Source organism: Coregonus clupeaformis, chromosome 16, assembly GCF_020615455.1.
Source record: "Coregonus clupeaformis isolate EN_2021a chromosome 16, ASM2061545v1, whole genome shotgun sequence".
Taxonomy (NCBI): Eukaryota; Metazoa; Chordata; class Actinopteri; order Salmoniformes; family Salmonidae; genus Coregonus; species Coregonus clupeaformis.
Genome location: NC_059207.1, coordinates 55,473,004 through 55,485,308, shown reverse-complemented (window position 1 = coordinate 55,485,308; position 12,305 = coordinate 55,473,004). Strand labels below are relative to the sequence as shown.

Below are 12,305 nucleotides of genomic sequence, written 5' to 3'. Positions count from 1 at the left end.
AATAATCCTAGAAACTCACCTCTGAGAACAACAAGTTCACTGCAACAACGAACTGTTGCAAATACAAGTTATAGATTAACTCCTCTCGTGCGTATTCGTTCTCATCGGAAACTGCACACACAGGTTGTTCGCTTCGCTCGAGCTCCTCAAGTCCTACTTATGCATTAGAGTCGCGGCATGCCTTTGCTTCTCTGCGCGCCAGGGTGCCGTATAAATATGGAGCACGAGCGACACTGTGACGAGCGCAGATTGAGTCGTGCGCGGGCATTTATGCCCTGGTCGGTGTAGGGCAGGTTTCTGCCTTTTCACTTCTGTCATCACCAAAACTACACTATTAACTTCTGAGTCCACACCCGTTGCAAATGGGTGTGGACGACCGAACCCCTCACAGCCTGAGAAAGTGGAACCGTGGATTACAACAGAAAAAAAGAAAAACATCGGTCTGCATCATACTTATGCTTAGTTATTGCCAATGTTTCTATTTGCCCACATTTTGTTTCTCCATTTTAAACTTAAAAACATGACTTGTGTGTAGGCAATAGAAGGCAATAGAAGGAGATTGCTTAATGGCACCAAATACGCAGTTCTGCCGATGGTGTGGCCCATGCCCTTGATATCAATTCGTGAAATGATCTTCGACTACATTTGATTGCATATGTCACACATTATCTTAAATTATTTATCATGACTATAGGCTTACTGCATTTAATAACTAATTTTACCCAGTGGGACACTTGTACGCACCATTGGTGCCTTCATCACAACTGTGCACTCAGAAAAAAACGAGGTCAAATAATGACGTCAGTGATCTTCAGGTCGTAAAGTCGGAGCTCTAGAAAGAGTTGGATGACCTTTCAAAATGATTTTTCCCAGTCAGAGCTAGTTTTTTCGCGAGTTCTCAGTTGTCTTGAACGCACTGAAGTCGGAAGTCGGAGATGTCCGAGTTCCAAGTTGTTTTGAACGTGGCAAATGTTCAAAGTCCCTTGCGCAGATAAGCGATGTCATTGCCAATGTCACACACACACACACCACTCCCTGCTTTTCCTAATGTGACACAAACTGAACCTTTATTTCCAACAATAGCCCACTGAAGGATCTTCTTGGAATAGGCAAAATAATGCCCTTAGCCATCAGTTCACATTGGAGTAGAGTAAGTAAAGAACAAGGCTCTACTTAGAAAAGTCGCTCTGGATAAGAGCATCTGATAAATTAATCAATTTAATCTGTTTGTATATAAACTACCTCAGTTGGCTCTCCAATGGTTTTGCCCTGTCCAATGTTGTTATCTGCCCAGGTAGGCTACCAAAGGAGAGGCCATTTTGACCTCACAGATATAGCGACCAATTAAAGGGGAAATCCTGGGTTTGAAAAGGTGAGGTTATCTCCATACATGTTTAGATAATGATACAGATATCACCAGTCATGGAGTTCAATGTGGCCTTGACATTGAACTCCAATCATATTTTGTGACTGAGGTATAGTTGTTTTTGGTTAATTCTCAGGCAGTTACTCTCCAGGAATACCCAGCTGTCACAGTGCTCAAGGATGGCAACCCTTGTCAATAATGGTAAGAGACCAGGGTTGCATTCCAGTTCCTTTCCCTTCACCCAGAACTGTCCACTCATTCACTCCCCCTCACAGCTCACAGTTAAAAGCATTGGATTGGTGCAACCGCAGCCAGAAAGTGTCCCGTGTGGCTCAGTTGGTAAAGGATGGCGCTTGCCAGGGTTGTGGGTTCAATTCCACGAGGGACCAGTATGAAAATGTTTGCACTCACTATGTAAGTCGCTCTGAATAAGAGCATCTGCTACATTACTCAAATGTGAAGGGCACTGTCTCAGTGGTGCACTGCAGTCCACACTGATTAGCAGAGCATATGGGACAAAGGATGCGATATGCATTGCTGCCTGCCAATCAGCACTGGCCTTTTGACCCAACTTGCTTCCCACTTCCTGGCTGTCAGATAAAAAATGTCACGACAGGCCTGATGGAAACAGCAAATTTGTTGGTAAACTTTCCAAATGTCAACAAAACAAAACATGCTTTAGCAACTCCTTGTGGCGGGCCGGGCGCCTGCAGGCTGACTTGTTTGCTCCGACACATTGTTATGTCTGGCTTCCGGGTTAAGCGGGTGGGTGTTAAAAAATGTGGTTTGGCGGGTCATGTTTTGGAGGACGCATGACTCGACCTTCGCCTCTCCCGAGCCCGTTGGGGAGTTGCAGCGATGAGACAAGATCACAATTGGATATCACAAAAAGGGGGTATAATAAGCCTCATCTCGAAGTAAACTTGGAGTCACGCAATGGTATGTTGTGTGGTATTGGTCACGCAAAGGTATGTAGTTTTTTAGGCTACAGATGAAATACGTTATGATGAACTTCACAAGATGGTGAACTTGCATGCCACAGGAGGTTGGTGGCACCTTAATTGGGGATGACGGGTTCATAGTAATGGCTGGAGTGGAATGAGTGGAATGGTATCAAATCAAAATCAAATCAAATCAAATTGTATTTGCCACATGTGCCGAATACAACAGGTGTAGACATTACAGTGAAATGCTTACTTACAAGCCCTTAACCAACAATGCAAAGTAAAACAAATAAAAAAAAGTGTTAAGCAAAAAAAAATAAAAGCAAATAACTAAAGAGCAGCAGTAAAATAAAATAACAGTAGGGAGGCTATTGTCACGATCGTCAAAAGGAGCGGACCAATGCGCAGCGTTGCGAGTGAACATGATGACTTTATAATTTAAAGCAACCACGAAGAAAACAACAAATGACGATACGTGAAGTTCAAAATACTGATACAAACTAACAGCAACACGGAAACAATAACCCACAAAACAAAGGAGAAAAACACACAGAATATATATGGCTCCCAATCAGAGATAACGAGCCGACAGCTGACACTCGTTACCTCTGATTGGGAGTCATCGACCAATCACCACATGACACAAACAAAATGAAACTCACCCATCCCCAACACCACCAAATGAAATACACCCAACACAAGAAAATGAACAACCCTGGCTCAATATAAACGTCCATAGAGCCAGAGTGTTACAGTACTCCCCCTAAAGGTGCGAACTCCGGGCGCACCAACATCAGGACTAGGGAGGGTCTGGGTGGGCGTCTGTCCATGGTGGCGGCTCTGGCCCCGGTCGTGATCCCCACCCCACCACAGTCACAACCTGCTTCGGTAGCCTCCTCCCAATGACCACCCTCCACCTAACCCCACCTGGACTAAGGGGCAACCCCGGACTAAGGGGCAGCATCGGCCTAGGGGCAGCACCGGGATAAGGGGCAGCACCGGATAAGGGGCAGCACCGGGACAAGGGGCAGCACCGGACTACGGGGCAGTACCGGACTAAAGGGCAGTACAGGACTAAGGGGCAGCACCGGGCTAGGGGGCAGCACCGGGCTAAAAGGGCAGCACCGGACTAGGGGCGGCACCGGACTAAGGGGCAGCACCGGGGCTAAGGGGCGGCACCGGGCTAAGGGCGGCACCGGACTCAGGGGCAGCACCGGACTAAGGGGGCAGCACCGGGCTAAAGGGCAGCACCGGGCTAAGGGGCGCACCTGACTAGATGGCGGATCCTGGCTGGCTGACTAGATGGCGGATCCTGGCTGGCTGGCTCTGGCGGATCCTGGCGGGGACGTCTCTGGCGGATCCTGGCGGGGACGGCTCTGGCGGATCCTGGCGGGACGGCTCTGGCGGATCCTGGCGGGACGGCTCTGGCGGATCCTGGCTGGGACGGCTCTGGCGGATCCTGGCTGGACGGCTCTGGCGGATCCTGGCGGGACGGCTCTGGCGGATCCTGGCGGGACGGCTCTGGCGGATCCTGGCGGGACGGCTCTGGCCCGGATCCAGGCTGGACGGCTCTGGCGGATCCAGGCCGGGGACGGCTCTGGCGGATCCTGGCTGGACGGCTCTGGCGGATCCTGGCTGGGACGGCTCTGGCGGATCCTGGCTGGACGGCTCTGGCGGATCCTGGCTGGACGGCTCTGGCGGATCCTGGCTGGACGGCTCTGGCGGATCCGGGCTGGGACGGCTCTGGCGGATCCTGGCTGAACGGCTCTGGCGGATCCCGGCTGGGACGGCTCTGGCGGATCCCGGCTGGACGGCTCTGGCGGATCCCGGCTGGACGGCTCTGGCGGATCCCGGCTGGACGGCTCTGGCGGATCCCGGCTGGACGGCACTGGCGGATCCCGGCTGGGCGGCTCTGGCGGATCCCGGCTGGACGGCTCTGGCGGATCTCGGCTGGACGGCTCTGGCGGATCCCGGCTGGACGGCTCTGGCGGATCCCGGCTGGACGGCTCTGGCGGATCTCGGCTGGACGGCTCTGGCGGATCCTGTCTGGCGGAAGGCTCTGGCTGATTCTGTCTGGCGGAAGGCTCTGGCTGATCCTGTCTGGCGGAAGGCTCTGGCTGATCCTGTCTGGCGGAAGGCTCTGGCTGATCCTGTCTGGCGGAACGGCTCTGAAGGCTCATGGCAGACGGATCTGGCTGCTCATGGCTGGCTGACGGATCTGGCTGCTCATGGCTGGCTGACGGATCTGGCTGCTCATGGCTGGCTGACGGATCTGGCTGCTCATGGCTGGCTGACGGATCTGGCTGCTCATGGCTGGCTGACGGATCTGGCTGCTCGCGGCTGGCTGGACGGATCTGGCTGCTCATGGCTGGCTGACGGATCTGGCTGCTCATGGCTAGCTGACGGATCTGGCTGCTCGTGGCTGGCTGACGGATCTGGCTGCTCGCGGCTGGCTGGACGGATCTGGTTGCTCATGGCTGGCTGGACGGGTCTGGCTGCTCATGGCTGGCTGACGGATCTGGCTGCTCATGGCTGGCTGACGGATCTGGCTGCTCATGGCTGGCTGACGGATCTGGCTGCTCATGGCTAGCTGACGGATCTGGCTGCTCATGGCTGGCTGGACGGATCTGGCTGCTCATGGCTGGCTGGACGGATCTGGCTGCTCATGGCTGGCTGACGGGTCTGGCTGCTCATGGCTGGCTGACGGATCTGGCTGCTCATGGCTGGTTGACAGATCTGGCTGCTCATGGCTGGCTGACAGATCTGGCTGCTCGTGGCTGGCTGACGGATCTGGCTGCTCATGGCTGGCTGACGGATCTGGCTGCTCATGGCTAGCTGACGGATCTGGCTGCTCATGGCTGGCTGACGGATCTGGCTGCTCATGGCTGGCTAACGGGTCTGGCTGCTCATGGCTGGCTGATGGTGCTGGCTGGGCGGCTAGCGGTGGAGGCGGACCCCAGCCTCGGATTGCAGTCATCACCTCCAGCAGGACGGCTCCCATCCGCATGAGCCGCTCCTGCCGGTCACGAACCCGAGCCTCCAGTCCAGCATAGGCTGCGTCGGCTCCTGCTGATTCCATAGCAGGTGTATGATTCTGTCTGGCGGACGGCTCTGAAGGCTCATGGCAGACGGACGGCTTTGCAGGCTCAGTACAGACGGGCGGCTTATGCAGCGCTTGGCAGACGGGCAGTTCAGACGCCCTAGGGCAGACGGCAGACTCTGGCCGGCTGGCGACGCACATCGTGGACCTGGTGCGTGGAGTAGGAACAGACCGGTCCGTACCGGGAACACCCACCACTGGCCTTAACTGGGGATCAAGAACGGACCGGACCAGACTGGGAACACACTTCAGTCTCTCATGCCGTGCCACAACAACTTCCCTCCTTCCACTCGCCAATGGCTCCCGTGCTCCGTTAGCCTTCTCTCCTTTTCTCCCTGTGGCAGCCTCCTGCTGCCCAGCTGCCAAGCCATGTGCCCCCCAAAAAATTTCTTGGGGTTGCCTCTCTTCCACGGGCTTCCAGCCTCGCCTTCGCGCTGCCTCCTCGTACCACCTCCTCTCGGCTTTGGCTGCCTCCAGCTCTTCACGAGGGAGGCGATATTCTCCCGGTTGTGCCCAAGGATCCTTTCCGTCCAATAACTCTTCCCATGTCCCGACCTTAGGAGGCGTCCATAACTCCTGTGTAGGTAGGTCCTGTTGCCGCTTGTTACGCTGCTTGGTCCTTTTGGGGTGGGTTATTCTGTCACGATCGTCAAAAGGAGCGGACCAATGCGCAGCGTTGCGAGTGAACATGATGACTTTATAATTTAAAGCAACCACGAAGAAAACAACAAATGACGATACGTGAAGTTCAAAATACTGATACAAACTAACAGCAACACGGAAACAATAACCCACAAAACAAAGGAGAAAACACACAGAATATATATGGCTCCCAATCAGAGATAACGAGCCGACAGCTGACACTCGTTACCTCTGATTGGGAGTCATCGACCAATCACCACATGACACAAACAAAATGAAACTCACCCATCCCCAACACCACCAAATGAAATACACCCAACACAAGAAAATGAACAACCCTGGCTCAATATAAACGTCCATAGAGCCAGAGTGTTACAGCTATATACAGGGGGGTACCGGTGCAGAGTCAATGTGCGGGGGCACCGGCTAGTCGAGGTAATTGAGGTAATATGTACATGTGGGTAGAGTTAAAGTGACTATGCATAAATAATAAACAGAGTAGCAGCAGAGTAAAAAAGGGGGACGGGGTGGGGGGGCAGTGCAAATTGTCCTGGTAGCCATGATTAGCTGTTCAGGAGTCTTATGGCTTGGGGGTAGAAGCTGTTGAGAAGCCTTTTGGACCTAGACTTGGCACTCCGGTACCGCTTGCCGTGCGGTAGCAGAGAGAACAGTCTATGACTAGGGTGGCTGGAGTCTTTGATAATTTTGAGGGCCTTCCTCTGACACCGCCTGGTATAGAGGTCCTGGATGGCAGGAAGCTTGGCCCCAGTGATGTACTGGGCCGTACGCACTACCCTCTGCAGTGCCTTGCGGTCGGAGGCCGAGCAGTTGCCATACCAGGCGGTGATGCAACCAGTCAGGATGCTCTCGATGGTGCAGCTGTAGAACCTTTTGAGGATCTGAGGACCCATGCCAAATGTTTTCAGTCTCCTGAGGGGGAATAGGCTTTGTCGTGCCCTCTTCACGACTGTCTTGGTGTGTTTGGACCATGATAGTTCGTTGGTGATGGGGACACCAAGGAACTTGAAGCTCTCAACCTGTTCCACTACAATACGTCAAACAAGTGTTTGATGCGATTCCATTTGCTCCGTTCCAGCCATTATTATGAACCGTCCTCCCCTCAGTAGCCTCCTGTGGTGCACGCAGTGATTGATGCTCCTTTCCAATAAATATCGAGGGATTTATTCTGGAGACATGATGATCGATGCTTGGCTGCCTTTTGACAAATAACAATTATCTTGTTATTTTGTCCATAAAAATCTCATCACGTAGGCCAGGGATTCCCAAACTCGGTCCTCGGCACCTCAAGGGGAGCACGTTTTGTTTTGTGCCCTAGCACTACATAGCTGATTCAAATATTCAACTAATCATCAAGCTTTGATAATTTGAATCAGGTATGTAGTGTTAGGGCAAAAACCCAAACGTGCCCCCCTTGGGATCCCAAGGACCGAGTTTGGGTAACCCTGATGTAGGCTATCCTACCCGCACTGTATCTGTGATCTGTTGGCTAGAACGCATGTGCCAAGACCAGAGTGGGCACATTCGCAATATACTGTAACCGTTTTTTGTTTGTTGACAAAACCATCAGTAAAGTTGAAAATGTGATGGAAACCCATTTAACTTGTATTCTTTATTCGGTACATGGGAATTTAACTGCAAAATGTATTTTTATGTGCACTACGTCATCACGCACAGCCTTTAATCCGAAATAGGTCAATTTGATGGAAACCCATCATTTTATGCTGATTTTAATATACTTGCATGAAAATCTGTCTCCACTTGGATGGAAACCTAGCTTATAAGTCTAATACATTTCTGTGAAGCAGTGATAGACATAACACTCTCACACACACACACACACACACACACACACACACACACACACACACACACTGACACTCAAACACACACCCTGACACCACAGGAGTTTGGTGTCACCTTAATTGGGGAGGACGGCACATAGTAATGGCTTGAACAGAATAAATGGAATGGTATCGAACTCCTTCCATTCACTCCATCCCAGACATTGTTATGAGTCATCCTCCCCTCAGCAGCCTCCTGTGCATGACACACTCAGCCTGCTTCCCCGGCCGTGTCATTATGTCAATCACTTCTTGCTTGAGTGGTACCATCTGCCCTCCAATAAAGCCATGCGCCGCTGATCACTGTGCAAAGCCCATGCTTAGCCTCATATCACATCACTAGAGTTAAGACACACCAACCCACCAGCCAAACTAAAATTACATCTGTTACTTTTTATACTCCACCCCATTCACCCCTGCCACCCTCCTTTTTGGCAATACATAAAGCGATCATCCGTTCACCCACACCGCGTCTCACAAAGACACAGCGGTTGGAACCAAAAATCTCATATTTCGACTCCAGATCAAAGGACACATTTCCACTGGTCTAATGTCCATTGCTCATGTTTCTTGGCCCAAGCAGGTCTCTTCTTATTATTGGTGTCCTTTAGTAGTGGTTTCTTTGCAGCAATTCAACCATGATGGCCTGATTCAAACTGTCCCCTCTGAACAGTTGATGTTGAGATGTGTCTGTGACTTGAACTCTGTGAAGCATTTATTTGGGCTGCAATTTCTGAGGCTGGTAACTCTAATGAACTTATCCTCTGCAGCAGAGGTAACTCTGGGTCTTCCATTCCTGTGGCGGTCCTCATGAGAGCCAGTTTCATCATAGCGCTTGATGGTTTTTGCGACTGCACTTGAAGAAAAGTATTGACCTTCATGTCTTATTTGAGCTGTTCTTGCCATAATATGGACTTATTCTTTTACCAAATAGGGCTATCTTCTGTATACCCCCCCTACCTTGTCACAACACAACTGATTGGCTCAAACGCATTCAGAAGGAAAGAAATTCCACAAATTAACTTTTAAGGAGGCACACCTGTTAATTGAAATGGATTCCAGGTGACTACCTCATGAAGCTGGTTGAGAGAATGCCAAGAGTGTGCAAAGCTGTCATCAAGGCAAAGGGTGGCTATTTGAAGAATCTCAAATATAACATATATTTTAATTTGTTTCACACTTTTTTGGTTACTACATGGTTCCATGTGTTATTTCATAGTTCTGATGTCTTCACTATTATTCTGCAATGTAAAAAATAGTAAAAATAAAGAAAAACCCTTGAATGAGTAGGTGTGTCCAAACCTTTGACTGATCCTGTATATGATACCTAAACATACACTGAGTGTACAAAACAATAAGAACACCTGCTCTTTCCATGACCTAGACTGACAAGGTGAATCCAGGTGAAAGCTACAGTTGAAGTCGGAAGTTTACATACACTTAGGTTGGAGTCATTAAAACTCATTTTTCAATCACTTCTTGTTAACAAACTATAGTTTTGGCAAGTCGGTTAGGACATCTACTTTGTGCATGACACAAGTAATTTTTCCAACAATTGTTTACAGACAGATTATTTCACTTATAATTCACTGCATCACAATCCTAGTGGGTCAGAAGTTTACATACACTAAATTGACTGTGCCTTTAAACAGCTTGGAAAATTCCAGAAAATGATGTCATGGCTTTAGAAGCTTCTGATAGGCTAATTGACATCATTTGAGTCAATTGGAGGTGTACCTCAATTTTATCAATCAATTTTATTTTATATAGCCCTTCTTACATCAGCTAATATCTCGAAGTGCTGTACAGAAACCCAGCCTAAAACCCCAAACAGCTAGTAATGCAGGTGTAGAAGCACGGTGGCTAGGAAAAACTCCCTAGAAAGGCAAAACCTAGGAAGAAACCTAGAGAGGAACCAGGCTATGAGGGGTGGCCAGTCCTCTTCTGGCTGTGCCGGGTGGAGATTATAACAGAACCATGCCAAGATGTTAAAAAATGTTCATAAGTGACAAGCATGGTCAAATAATAATCAGGAATAAATCTCAGTTGGCTTTTCATAGCCGATCATTAGAGTTTAAAACAGCAGGTCTGGGACAGGTAGGGGTTCCATAACCGCAGGCAGAACAGTTTAAACTGGAATAGCAGCAAGGCCAGGCGGACTGGGGACAGCAAGGAGTCACCACGGCCGGTAGTCCGACGTATGGTCCTAGGGCTCAGGGTCTCTCAGTTGGCTTTTCATAGCCGATCATTTAGAGTTGAAAACAGCAGGTCTGGGACAGGTAGGGGGTTTCGTAGCCGCAGGCAGAACAGTTGAAACTGGAATAGCAGCAAGGCCAGGCGGACTGGGGACAGCAAGGTGTCATCATGCCCGGTAGTCCTGACGTATGGTCCTAGGGCTCAGGTTCTCAGAGAGAAAGAGAGAACGAGAGAATTAGAGAGAGCATACTTAAATTCACACAGGACACTGGATAAGACAGGAGAAGTACTCCAGGTATAACCAACTAACCCCAGCCCCCGACACATAAACTACTGCAGCATAAATACTGGAGGCTGAGACAGGAGCGGTCCGGAGACACTGTGGCCCCATCCGAAGAAACCCCGGACAGGGCCAAACAGGAAGGATATAACCCCACCCACTCCGCCAAAGCACAGCCCCCGCACCACTAGAGGGATATCCCCAACCACCAACTTACAATCCTGAGACAAGGCCGAGTATAGCCCACAGAGGTCTCCACCACAGCACAAACCAAGGGGGGCGCCAACCCAGACAGGAAGATCACGTCAGTAACTCAACCCACTCAAGTGACGCACCCCCCAGGGACGGCATGAAAGAGCACCAGCAGGCCAGTGACTCAGCCCCTGCAACAGGGTTAGAGGCAGAGAACCCCAGTGGAGAGGGGAACCGGCCCGGCAGAGACAGCAAGGGCTGTTCGTTGCTCCAGCCTTTCCGTTCACCTTCACACTCCTGGGCCAGACTACACTCAATCATATGACCTACTGAAGAGATAAGTCTTCAGTAAAGACTTAAAGGTTGAGACCGAGTCTGCGTCTCTCACATGGGTAGGCAGACTGTTCCATAAAAATGGAGATCTATAGGAGAAAGCCCTGCCTCCCGCTGTTTGCTTAGAAATTCTAGGGACAATTAGGAGGCCTGCGTCTTGTGACCGTAGCGTACGTATTGGTATGTACGGCAGGACCAACTCGGAAAGATAGGTAGGAGCAAGCCCATGTAACGCTTTATAGGTTAACAGTAAAACCTTGAAATCAGCCCTTGCCTTAACAGGAAGCCAGTGTAGGGAAGCTAGCACTGGAGTAATATGATCAAATTTCTTGGTTCTAGTCAGGATTCTAGCAGCCGTATTTAGCACTAACTGAAGTTTATTTAGTGCTTTATCCGGGTAGCCGGAAAATAGAGCATTGCAGTAGTCTAACCTAGAAGTAACAAATGCATGGATTAATTTTTCTGCATCATTTTTGGACAGAAAATTTCTGATTTTTGCAATGTTACGTAGATGGAAAAAAGCTGTCCTTGAAACAGTCTTGATATGTTCGTCAAAAGAGAGATCAGGGTCAAGAGTAACGCCTAGGTCCTTCACAGTTTTATTTGAGACGACTTTACAACCATCAAGATGAATTGTCAGATTTAACAGAAGATCTCTTTGTTTCTTGGGACCTAGAACAAGCATCTCTGTTTTGTCCGAGTTTAAAAGTAAAAAGTTTTCAGCCATCCACTTCCTTATGTCTGAAACACAGGCTTCTAGCGAGGGCAAATACATACCTGTGGATGTATTTCAAGGTCTACCTTCAAACTCAGTGCGTCTTTGCTTGACATCATGGGAAAATCAAAAGAAATCAGCCAAGACCTCAGAAAAAACATTTGTAGACCTCCACAAGTCTGGTTCATCCTTGGGAGCAATTTCCAAATGCCTGAAGGTACCACTTTCATCTGTACAAACAATAGTACGCAAGTATAAACACCATGGGACCACGCAGCCATCATACCGCTCAGGAAGGAGACTCGTTCTGTCTCCTAGAGATGAACATACTTTGGTGCGAAAAGTGCAAATCAATCCCAGAACAACAGCAAAGGACCTTGTGAAGATGCTGGAGGAAACAGGTACAAAAGTATCTATATCCACAGTAAAACGAGTCCTATATCGACATAACCTGAAAGGCCGCTCAGCAAGGAAGAAGCCACTCCTCCAAAACCGCCATAAAAAAGCCAGACTACGGTTTGCAACTGCACATGGGGACAAAGATCGTACTTTTTTGAGAAATGTCCTCTGGTCTGATGAAACAAAAATAGAACTGTTTGGCCATAATGACCATCGTTATGATTGGAGGAAAAAGTGGGCAGCTTGCAAGCCAAAGAACAAGATCCCAACCGTGAA

The 12,305-nt window shown here is 49.6% G+C and overlaps 1 protein-coding gene across 2 annotated transcripts in view; it reads right to left on the bottom strand.

The window, feature by feature from the left end:
- Positions 1-178, bottom strand: part of nos1 (nitric oxide synthase 1 (neuronal)) — a 71,781-nt gene extending 71,603 nt beyond the window's left edge. For both annotated transcript variants that reach the window (XM_041901657.2, XM_041901658.2), the window contains exon 1: positions 20-178. The gene's annotated coding sequence lies outside the window, so the exon portion shown is untranslated. The remainder of the gene's footprint in view (positions 1-19) is intronic.
- Positions 179-12,305: the final 12,127 nt, after the last annotated feature.